The 13,082-nt window shown below is 26.3% G+C and overlaps 1 long non-coding RNA gene across 2 annotated transcripts; it reads right to left on the reverse strand.

Annotated features, from left to right (window-relative positions):
* Window positions 1–9,024: 9,024 nt before the first annotated feature.
* LOC128668561 (uncharacterized) lies at window positions 9,025–11,941 on the reverse strand. Of its 2 annotated transcripts, XR_008404181.1 has the most exons (6): window positions 11,753–11,941; window positions 11,362–11,478; window positions 10,596–11,133; window positions 10,440–10,522; window positions 9,991–10,127; window positions 9,025–9,487 (listed from the first exon to the last, which is right to left on the reverse strand). It is a non-coding gene; the product is annotated as an uncharacterized LOC128668561 (long non-coding RNA). The 2 variants fall into 2 exon arrangements; XR_008404182.1 differs by lacking the exon at window positions 10,440–10,522 and having other exon boundaries at window positions 11,753–11,938.
* Between the last annotated feature and the right edge of the window lie 1,141 nt (window positions 11,942–13,082).

Raw genomic sequence — 13,082 nt, forward strand, 5'->3', positions numbered from 1 at the left:
TTTTTTTTTTTTTGCACATAGTAAAATTAAATATTTAAATCAAATTCTATTAGAAATAATTAATTCCCAAGTAACATACACCCAACTTTAAGATGTCTTTAAAAGGATAAAGCAAATTTTCTTTTGTCTCAAAGTCACCTTTTTCGGTGTAAATACAACATGCAAATGTTAGTCCCGGAGCGAAAATTTGTGTTGTTTTTCCTGTCTTATGTCAATTAAAAAGTCGTTTAGATGACTTATTAGCTACTATTTGTAATTTTTCACTTTTTGTCGTCATTTGTGTCAAGTCTTTTAAGTAGATATTTTTTCGGTGACATAAATTTCTGATCGTTTTGTCAACATGTTGGTGCCTTATCGATGTAGCACAAAATTGCCTAAAAACTGATTCCTGATAGCCAGAGTTACTGACGAGAAAGTTGGTGTAAATGAGTTGCGAACAACTTGACGACGAGTTGTCGACAACTTTCAGCTTTTGTAACTGTATTGACTACAAGTTGTCGACAAGTCTCTTGGAAAGTTGCGATCAATTTATGGAAAGGCCAACTTGGCGGCAGGTCGCCACCCTGGCTATCAGGGATATCTTATAGATGTCACAAAGGCAAGTGTGACACTTGGGTTATTATCAGTCGATAAATTAGGTGATACAACCTATTATTTCTAAAATCTAATCCAAGGAAATATTTATTTATTAAAATATTTATTAGATGCATAGTAATCAGGCTGACGAAAACATTTTAATTCCTTTCTTTTATAAATAATTATTATATAATAATTATTTATAACAATTATTTTTACATAATAATTATTTATAATAAAATAAATATTATTTTCTACGTTGATCACTTAACTTAAATTGTGGTAAACGGATTATTTGCTTAAATATATTAACTTAAATTATTATTTTAAGTAAAAAATAAATTGATGCTGTATGGACGTCAATTAATTTTTTTTTTCTTTTCATTTCAGGTTTTATCAATCATTAACTCAATAATGCCGAGACCACTGCTTGTATCAGATGAGGACTCAATAGCTGTTATAAAAAGATATATGAGCTACTTCTGTTCAGATACCTTGCCAGCATACTCTGCTGAGGTATGGTCGAAAATGTCCAAGGAACCAGAATTTGTGGGTAAATGGAATACTGCAGCAGTTAGGACCAACATAAAAGACAATCGTAGGGGGATTTTGACTAGAGCAAGAAAAGAATGTGGATATTTTTCCCAAATAATTAAGAAAAAATTCACTTATAGTAATAATGATGATGATGACAATGACAGCAATGATAATAATGATAATGATGACAGTGATGATAATAGCGATAAGGATTATTTTAATAAACTATATGCTAAAGAGCGGGATGATGTTCCATGTTTTCATGTTGAAATTGCTAGAGGTGTTTGGGAATGTATGTATAAAAAAGACAATAGTTGTAAAAATCCTAGGTTACAGCCGAAAGTGTGGACTGACACTATTGCCTTTGAATTATGGCATCAGTTTGAACTACCGTGTGCCTTTGTATTTAAAAAAGGCACAATTCATGAAAATGGAAATTATTATGCGACATTTATTGGCAAGTGCAAAAGTAAAGTGTGCAATAATCCTATTTTTGGTTACATCGAAAACAATCCTGGGGACAAAGGTTCTGTTTTTATTAATTTTCGATGCCGGGATACTCGTTTTGAAGTTCATGATGAAGTTACAAGGCCACTGCAAGCCGAGCGAAGAAAAATGTTTAAAACTATGATCGATGCAAATGGAGTTAAGGGAACTATTTTGGAGCAAGCTAAAGATCTGTTAAAACCAGGTAGTACTCAATGTCCTGTTCTATTCAATTCTAATGTTTTATATCAAGTAAAGAAAGAATCTAAGGAAGAAAAGTTGAATGTCAAGCCAGAAGATCGGAGAGATTTGATTAAAGCTATTTATCGTATCAACGAGGACGATAATCCTGCTCATCAAAATTTTATAAAAGTTGTAATTGATACGCCTTTTTCAGTATTTTATGTTTCACCGCAACAAATCCATTGTTATAACGAATACAGGCGTCTTCACAGACACTATTCTTCTGTTTGTATTGATGCTACAGGAGGTCTTGCAAAAAAATTTCTAGACAGCAAAAATAAAACTACGAGTAGTATTTTTTTATACCAAATCGTAATTAATTTTAGTAATACTTCACAATCTGTTTATCAAATTTTATCGGAAATTCATGACACTAAGACCATCAAATTTGGACTAGAAAACTGGCTTAGTAAAGTTTCGCCTCCGACAGAAGTAGTCTGTGATGGATCTCGTGTCCTTTTAAATGCCTCCTGTTTAGCTTGCAATAATTTTTCTTTATTTGATTACGTTAATAGGTGTTTTCAACATGTCAAAAACGGTGCTTCACTTGACTCTGTAAAAACTTTTATCAGATTGGATACGGCTCATTTTATTCATGCTATAAGTGGCTGGAAATGTTGGAAATCGGTTATTCATCCAAGAATTAAATCATTTTACTTATACAGTGTTGCATTATTGATGGATTGTAATAATTTAAAAGATTTTGAAAGAATCCTTGTATTAATTTTGATTGTCTGTGGCACCGAATATGATGATTCTATTGTTGATTTTGATGGCGAAATGATAACTACAAAAGCAGCAAGGTCAGAGTTGGAAAAATTGATTGCCAAAAATGAATCTCAAGACTTTATTAATAATATTGAAGACAAAATTAAAACTATGGAGTTTGATCAAGAAAAAAATGAAACTTTACGCCGAGAGACCAATACTGATTTATTAGAAAAAGACACTACTATTTCAAGTTGGATAAATAATCTTGTCGCTTTTTCATTGAATGTTCATTCTGATGGTAGTAATGATATTAATAATTTAAACACTTTTTATGTACCTCTATTTAAAGATTCATTACTTAAAGAAGTGAGAGAGTTTCCGCTATGGACGAAAGTTTGTATTCATTACACGAGTTTACGAGCAACTTCTGCGTACATAGAGCAAGCGTTTAAAGAATTGAAAGAGTTATTAGGTAAAATGATTTCTCTCCCTGCACGTGTTGATTACTTAGTTAAAGCTCATCTTAAACTTATTGATGGTGGTGTCAAAATTTTTGAACGCGAATTGTTAAAATTCGTTAAGAATTACCATGCTAATAAGCAAAAAAATGATAAAATAAATAGTAATCCTGAAGACGAATTATGCAAAGAAGATTGCGAACCTAACGATAATTTACTCAATGAAAATTGGAATGGACAAGGATATGATATGAAGCACAACGACTGTGATTGGTTAGATTCAGATTGTCATTTATTCAATGAAGATATTCCCACCAATTTTAATACTGAGTCATTTAATTCTTCTGAAATTGATAATAATAACGTTTTAGATAATATTGATTGTAGCGCAAATGAAAATAACGAAAATTTATATCAGCCGAATTTAAATAATTTAGTTAATCTTGATCACAGTTATTGTTCCGATAATAATTCACCATTGAATGAAAACAGTTTCGATGCCGCTGTGGAAAAAAATTTAAGAATGATTAAAAAGGAAGGTAAATACTTCAAAAGTTTTCCCGAAATCAATTTAATAAACAATTTGGCGCCTTCAAACAAAAAAGAAGAATTTTTATTACAAAATGGTAATAAAAGCGGACCTGTCTTTTTTCAAAATGAATCCTGGTTTGCTTTCAATACGTGCCCATTCGACAGTATTGTTCAGTTGATTTTCTATGGATGTTTACAAAATGAAGAATTTAATAATTTTGTTAGCAATTCTTCAAATTCCACTTTTAATTTTGTTACCGATTTTATGTCAACAGGATTAAAAAAAGATATCTATGTTAAACGATTTTCTATTTTACATCCTATCTATCAAGACACTGAATGCACACAAAATCAAATGAATATTGCCAATCGTAAAACTAAAAACGTAAATCGTTGTATTAATTGTGTAGATAACGTGAATAGTTTGTGGATTAAATTATTTACAAGTGAACCAAGTGCATTCGAAAATAATTCATGTTCATCATTCGGCTGCCAAGATTATCAACGTAATATACCGGTTTTGACTGCAAATTATAATTTAATCATGGAAAAAGGGTTTAAATGTTTGCAAGAAGCATTACATTTTAAAAGCATAGCTTATAATAAATTTTGCACAAGCTGCCAAAAAAAACAAACAACCTGTAAAACGACACTTAATCGATATATTTACATTGAATTAGACGTAAAATCGGTAAATGAAAAAGATGGAACTTCATGTAAACTTGGTGAATTACCGAAGTGTTTGGATTTAAATGAAACACATTCATCAAAAAAATTTAGTTATCGGTTGGTACATCTTTATTACATCTGAAATACAAATGATTTGTTTCTATATGATTTTTTTTTTAATTATAGCTTGACAGGGGTTATTGGTTATAACTCTTTTCACTACATCACATATTGTAGAAACTTGACAGGAAATTGGCGATTCTACAATGACCAACTAGAAAAGTCTAAATTTATTAGTGAACGCACGAAAATTGTACCTCATGGGATTTTTTACACTTTATTCTCACTGTAAAAAAGAAAAATATATTTATATATTTCAGGTAATTTCTTCAAATTTCTATAATTTTCTTTTATTTGTTCGATCAATTATATTATAAGAGAAATTTTTATTGTAACACTAAAAATAATTTTTTGTTTCGGTTCACAATAAAAATTATAAATAACTATTAACAAAGTCAGCTCATATTGAATTTTGAAAACAATATAAAAACTAATAAGTGTATTAAATTTTATTTTTTTCTGTTTAAAGTTTCTATGACTAAAAAATATTTCATAACGACAAATTAAATTCAGCTCTTTTTTATAGTACACATTTAAATCATAATTACCACTCTAATATAAATTTTCTAATAACAAATTTATGCTTCAAACATTTCATTTTTTTAATTTCAAAAGTTAAAAATCCTCGGAATCGATATGTTCAAACTATTTGATATTGGTATTAAAATAATACGGTTAATTAAGTTTTGAAACTTGTTTTATCACAAATAAACCATAAAAAAATAAATTTTTTACTTTTGTTTATAAGGTAAGAGACCTAATACTCAATTAGGGAACTAGTACCCGATCACTCCATATATTTGTATATCTATATTTACTAAATTGTTCTAAATATAGATATACAAATACATGAGTGATCGGGTACTAGTTCCCTGATCGAGTATTAGGTCTCTTATCTTAGTTTAAGCCTTTTTTAAAATAAATCAATGTTTTTTTTTTCTATAATTTATTTGTCATAAAGTAGGTTACCAATTTTTAGATAACTGCTAACTCCAAAAAAAAACTTATATTAATTAAAGTATTTGATTCATACTTTGTTCGCTACCATTTAAATGAAATCTTTCTTTTAAAATTCTATTTCAATTAATAAACATATAGTCGAATTAAACTCGTTTATATTAATGGTTGCTACTTTTTTCTTCTTCTTTTCTTTTTTTTACTACATTCGTTTTAATCCAAGAACTACGTGACTATTCTTAGTATTAGGATAAAAATTAGTCTTAAATTATCATAATCTTTAAGTGTCAATCATGTAATTGAATTATTAAAGATTTTATTTTCTCTTTTTTTGCAGCTTTAGCAAGTATTTAAAAAAATGCAATAAGTGGATACAAGTGATATTGGAAATCTCTATACTTCGATTATTATTAATATTTTTGCTCAATTACATTTATGAAAACTTAGTGTTAAGGTTGTTGCCAAAAGTAATAAAAAGTCATTAAGTGTAAAATCTATTTAAGTTTTACGATTATAAAATAAATAAAATTATTATTATCATTATTATATTATGACGTAATTTTAAAATGTTTTATACTACAAGATTAATATGTTAAACAGAAAAAATAAATGTTTTATAATGTTAAACAAATAAATAAATAATTTCATTTTTTTAAATAATGAGTAAGTTTTTTAAACAGTTAATAAATAGAAATACTAAATCTCTTTTTTTTTTATTCATAAATTTGATTCATTTTAGACATCAACAAAATCGTTAAATTATTATATTTACAGGAAGCCGTAGGTCTTTGTTAATCATTTTTTTTATACAATCAAAATTATTTTTTAAGTTAAATATTACTGTTTTTGTCGTTATTTAAATAATCTATATCATGATTGTTTTTTAATTTAAATAATAATTGTTGTACAGTTAATTTGTCATGCATAAACGACGAACATCGTTTGTAGATAATAGAGGTATAGAGAACGATCCAGAGGAGATAGTATTATCTGAGCCTTCGAAGTGAAAGAAAAAACTGTCTTTTATTAGGACTAAAATAATTCAATATTTTACAGAATGATTTGTGCCAACTATTCTGTAATGTTAGAAGAAATCAAAAGTAAGATAAGACTCAATTATGAGGTACTTTTATCGGATTAGTAAAAAACAACAAGAGCCAACTATGAAACTGATGTTACTTTATTACAAATTACATTTATAATACAAAAAAAGTATATTACGGTTAGTTAAGTAGCTGATGATATGAATATAATATTTGGAAATGCTGTAAAATACAATGTTAATTTCTAACGTTTATGCAAGGTAATTGATTTATTATTAAATATAAATTAATATTACAAATTTTTATTAACTAATATATTTTCATTTTATACTCCGTTATTTGGTATACTGTTGGAACTGCAAAGAATAATATAAGGAAAAAGTTCAAGAGTTTTTAGATTTTGACGTAAATTTAGATTCAGATTATGGATCAGAATTAAAATCTCAAAATTAATTAGTATAATGAAAATTTTAGACTCAAGAAAAATACAATAAAATGAATAGTTGAAAAAATGTTTACTTGCATTAGTTAAGTGTTAACATTTATGAAAAAACCATAGATGTAAATATATATCCCGATTATTTTATCATGCACAAGCTGCTAATACAACAATCAAATGATAAATATCACCTGCTATAAATTATGTTAGTAAGTGTTAATTTAAAATTATATGCATATATAAATCTTATCGATCTAATCAATAAAGAACATTAAACTGTATTAGCTTTTGCTTTTATTCGTTTTTTATGCTGATACATTTCTGTTTTATTCTGGTTTGAATCTGGGAAAATAATCATATAAAAGTAACGACCACGTGGTAACCATAACCTATGCAGCGGATAATTTGATCATAAGTAAAAAAATAATTTGTATTAAAAAAAAAAAAAAAACACATCATTTTGATCATAATAAGTAAAAGATTTTTGCATTAATTATGTCAGTTAGAAAAAAAGACCTTCATTGATATTTTAATTTATTATCTAGCTGTCAATCAACTACTAAGAATTTCATTCAGGGTTTTTAATTACTAACATTCCTTTCTGATACTAAGTTGATTTTTAATAATTTTGAATACTTCTTGTTTAAAATTATGCATTAAAGTTTACATGAATAAACTGTTTAAGTTATAGGCGTCGTTACACTCCTGTCTAACATTTAATGTATTAATTAATTTTCATTGCACAAGTGCATGACTCAATATTTGAAAATTTCAATTAAAATAATTTTTTTATAAAAGTTTCAATAACAATAGGTACAATATCTATATAAATAGCTAAATTTTGAATTGGAAAAATATTTCATTTATTACTAAGTAAACCACGTGGCTACCATAACCAATGCGATTTCGTATTTAATTATTTAAAATTAAATAATTTCAGATTGAAATACTTGATAATTAATTAGACTATTGTGAATAAAATATTTTTACATAAATTATTTTTTTTTAAAGAATTGTGCATTCTTTGATATTTTAATGTTTCCATTGTTATCTAGTGTCTTACATTATTAAAGATAAATTAATTTTATTAATAATTAAAAATCTAATTCTTTGGAGTCGCTCGTTATTCTTACCTGGAAATTTAACTATGTAGAGCACCTATGTATATGTAAAATATATATTATAGGGGGTCTTTTGAGTGGGCTTTTGTAAATAATTTAGGTTTTTTCATTGTTATTTGTACTTCATAAAACTTCAAATACATTTTTAATGAACTGATCCACTTTCTATAAATGCAGTAAAGGTAAAAAAGATATTTTTAATTGAAAAAAAAAAAAATAAATAAATGTTTAGACCTATAAAACTATGTTATTCAAGAAATTACAACTAGTCGAATCACCTCGATATTTCGAAACCATCATGTCTTTTTGAAAAGTAAGCCATTGTAAATATTAAATTCATAGTGAATAGACCAATATAAAAAAGCATAGAATCAGTACAAACATTTGTTTATTTCAAATTTTAACGAAAAAAAAAAGATGTCAAACATAAAATTTTGTTGAAATTGATGTGGCTAAGGTGGTAACGTAAAGGAGAATTAGAAAAATAATCAATGATAGTTAGAATTTAAGTAACTAAACTTAATTTTTTTGATCAATTATTGTCGTTAGCCGCATACTAATTACTATTTATATTGCTTATCATTTTTCAATAGATAATAATCAAGTAATATAGCTGAGGATCAATGACGAAGAAACTATAAAAATTGATTATACTAAAGTCTTAAAATTTAATAACTATCACCAACACAATATGATTTGATCATCAATGACATTTTTTATACCAATAGATTTAATTTTGACGTCACGCATAATATAAAATGTGGACATTTTCATCATCTAAAATATAAGTAAATATTATTATTATAACAATAGAATGTAAATTGATATAAATTTGTATCGATAATAAATTGCAAAAAACCATTATAAGAAACCATATTATATGAATATATACATATATTTTTTTTACTGATTTACTCTAAAACAATAACATATAGTTTTAATCTTGTCCAAAAAATGTCAAATAGTTTGCACCAGTTATTGGGTGTCTTTTGTGTTTTATTTAAAGCTGTGATTCTTGTCATATTAATTGATACATAACAATGAATGAATTGGGTAGTAATTAAAAAACAAGCAAATTTAAGAAAATTTTTTCCATTAACTGTTGAAAAAATTACTATTTTTCTCAGTATAAAATTAATTAACGAAATATTGCATTTATTAAGAGTAAAAATTTTCATAAACTTAATAGATTTATTTTAGATTTTCCTAAATTTTTAGAATAATTTTACATAATTACTTTTTTTTTCTCAAGACATAACTAGAAGTGACAGACATCTAATGGTTTCTAGTTACACTAATTAAGTTAAAAAAAAAGGAATAAATGAGACATTAAAGTTATAATGACAATATGTATACTTAAAAGATTTAAAAACTTATTAAGAAACTACTTCAGTCAACCGTACACTAATAGACGACTATCAAATATGAATAGAAATCTACATATCACTCTTAAATAGAAATCTAACGATTTCTATTGTCTTTGATATCATCATTCTACATATTAATCCGAAGTTTGCTCGCTTGGAGTAACTCATCGGCTTCGGAGACAGTCAAATAGTTTTTACTATCAAGGAAGTCCCAGTAAAAGCGTTGCACCTGTAAAATATAAATCATAAGCCTACTATTTAAATGATTTAATTAAATTGTGTCTGAAAATAGCCGATATCTAATAATTTTCACACACACACACACGCACACACACACACGCGCGCGCGCACTTATATATATATATATACACACACACACATATATATATATATATATATATATATATATATATATTACATACCTAGGCCAGTAAAATACAAAAAGTCTCAGATCACAAGTTTGTCAGCCTCAGCTTCGCCTCAGCCAACAATTACAATGATCTGAGACTTTTTTTATCTTACTGGTATAGACATGTAATAAACAATTTTTTTTCTTTTTGAATAAATAAATTATAATAAAGAAAAAAATTTATGAAATGGATACATGTCAAAATTGAATATTTATAAGTTGAATTAAAAAATAAATTTTTTCTTGATATAATTTACTTGCTAAAACAAATATGATTATCATTAGATTGTAAATGTCAGGTTCATAAACAATTTAAAATTTACCTTGTTGAAATGCAACTATGTTTACGTATGCCTCAAAGTCATTGGATCCCATGGATGATTAAAGTAATTTGACGAGTCCTCGTATTTTGCCATGATGGATGGAAAAACTAACTTGGTTATTGTAATTCTGAATCAAACTTAAAACAAAATTCTTTTATTAACAAAAAATATGATTCGTATTTACTACTCAGCAATAGAAACAAATAAACATAATAATTTTGTTGTTTTTTCAGAAAAAATTTATAAAAAACTTTTAATAAAAACGTATACATCTAGATATTCCAAAAAACAACTTTTTCTTTAAATAATTCATTTTCCAAAATATCCAAAAATGGTCGAGGCCTATGAATTTCAATGTCATACTACTCAGTAATAAAAACTGACAGTTATATAATGATTTTTGATCTGTTTTTACGAATTATTTATGAAAAAAATTATAAATACTTAACTGAAAATTTGGAAAACTAAAGGCATTTTTTTTTAACTATTATTTTTTTGATGAAACATCTGGAAATTATTGACGGTCCGAACTCTAATATCATATGATTATTTAATAACGTATTTTATTCATGTTTTTCATTTAATAAATTATTCATTTCACTCACCAATTATTTATGTACATTTAATGGATTTTACTGCTCTTTCAAGAAAACGAGAATGAATATAGAATACATGACGAGGCTAAGCATCATTTCCTAAAGGTCGTCTCAAAAATAAAAGTATTTAATGGTAAGCAATTACCGATTTTGACAAATCATCATAAATAATGAAGACATGTTTGCCGTTGTCACAAAAAAAAAGTTCTGCCATGGCACATGGCAAAAAAGTGTAAGAAAAGAGCAGCATCAGACACGGTATCGAATACGATGATAGAATAGTTAATAGCAGTGCCGTCACTATTTTCACGATCCAAGTTACTGTAGATCTCATTTGACCGATAGCAATGTAGATACAGAACTTTTTCTTCTCCGCACCAGCATAATCGAAACGCTCTTAATTAATAATAGTCTCAATAGCCAAAAAACTCTTTCCGATCGGTCCATCATCAACGATCAACTTATATTATCTACTGTACCAATTATCACCAGTGACTCAGTGAGTCTACATCCCGGATTCCAGTTTGCATAGCCTCTCTAGTCAACTCTGTATAGAAAAAATAATCGATATAATAATATAATCATAAAATATAACTGTTACCCTGATCAACAAAAATAATTTGGAATGATTCAAAACAATTTGAATCGACTAATATATAGATATACACTCAACATCAAGCAAATCATTTTTCTTAATCAGGGTACTGATCAAAAAATTTTCAGAGTTCAAAAACTTATTGATAATAATACTAATAATTAATGGTAATATACTTACATATAAATGAAGGACAAATAATGTTGGAGATTAGATGAAAGAATCACATCCGATTGGTGAAACATTATAGAGTTGAGCTCCATTTTGATAAGTGGTATAAAAATATTGTTTTCAAAACTGAAAAATAAAAAAAATTTTAATATTTGGAAAAAAAAAAAAAAAAAAAAAAAAAAAAAAATTAGAAAAACATCTTTAATTATAAAATGATGTTTAATAATAAATATTAATTAAAATTTTCATCAAATTTCTTAGGCTAAGTTATTTTGAGTCTCAATGTAGACGCAAAATATAAATTTATAAAAATTGCGCAAATGAATAATTAATAACTTCAATTGTATAAGTCTACTCTAATATTAAATAAATAATTAATTATTAGTTTAATTTTACAAACCTGCTCCAATATTATATTTATTTATTATTGACTTCGATGATACTTGTAATTTAGTAATTGGTTTACCAACTATTTATGAGACCAACTGTGTAACACAAAAATACTAGTTGAACGGCAAGTTAAAATACTTGATAATAGGTGACACACCACGTAAGTTACAAAACAGAGCGGTAAATTATAAAAGAGTAAATGAAAATAACATTAAAATGTTTTCAGTATTTTTAATACATAATTAATATTGATAAAACAAAATAATTAGTCGAGTGTATTAAATATTAAATAAATAAAGATAATAATAATAATATTAAAAGTGGTTTTCTAAGATTCTTTGAGGACTCTTTCGTTTCATATTTTATTGTGGCTTATTGACATTTCTCTCCGATAAATACCTGGATACTCTTACGATGTGCTAGATGATCAACAGGATTTGATAATTACTTGATAAGATTACTAATTTAATTAAAACATAAATAATAATGAAAACAATAAAAAATTTTAAACCTAGAGCAGACACTTGCGCATGCGCACAACTACTATTAGATCAACGGGCATAATTAAAATTTTAATAATTAATTATAAATATAAAAACAAACAAACAAACGCTATTTTTGGTGGGGTATTAACAAACAAATCAAGATAAATGGAAAAAAAATTAAAAAAGATAGAAAATGAGTATAGTCACCGCTAACTTCAAATAAATTTTTAAAAATTTATTTAAAAAAAAATAAAGAACGAACAAATAATTATTTATAGCGAACATTGACGAACAATCGACGAACAAACGAATTGCTAAAAAAAATTTGCCAAAAATCGAATTCCCCCCGCCAACTTAAGGGAGCTACTATTTGTAACGCGATTGGTCAAAAACGAAAAAATATATGCTAACAACATAAAAATATACATTAAAATAAATATATAAAAAAACGGAACGTACGCGCTTGCGCGTGAAACATGTACGCTAGTCTTTAATATAGTGGATGATAATAAGTATATTTAATTAAATTTAACAAAAAATGTTCTGATGATGGCTTAATGGTTATACGTAAGCTTATCAATTGACTGTAGAAACTGAATTTCTACACAGAAAAAAAGGTTGATTTGACTCAAAATAATTTTTATCTTCATTTTTTTATTCTTGGGCTGAGTAATTGCCTTTTTTTAATTTGAGAACATTTTCTTCGACTAACCTTATAAAAATATTGTATCAAGAATAATTAAATTTTAATTCAAGTTAAATAATCTTGGTTTAAAAATATTTATTTTAAATCAAGTTTGTTTTTTTTCTAACCAAGTAAAATAAACTATCAAAACAAGATGCTTTTCTGTCTTA

The sequence above is a fragment of the Microplitis demolitor genome, chromosome 9 (genome assembly GCF_026212275.2).
Source record: "Microplitis demolitor isolate Queensland-Clemson2020A chromosome 9, iyMicDemo2.1a, whole genome shotgun sequence".
NCBI classification, from domain to species: domain Eukaryota; kingdom Metazoa; phylum Arthropoda; class Insecta; order Hymenoptera; family Braconidae; genus Microplitis; species Microplitis demolitor.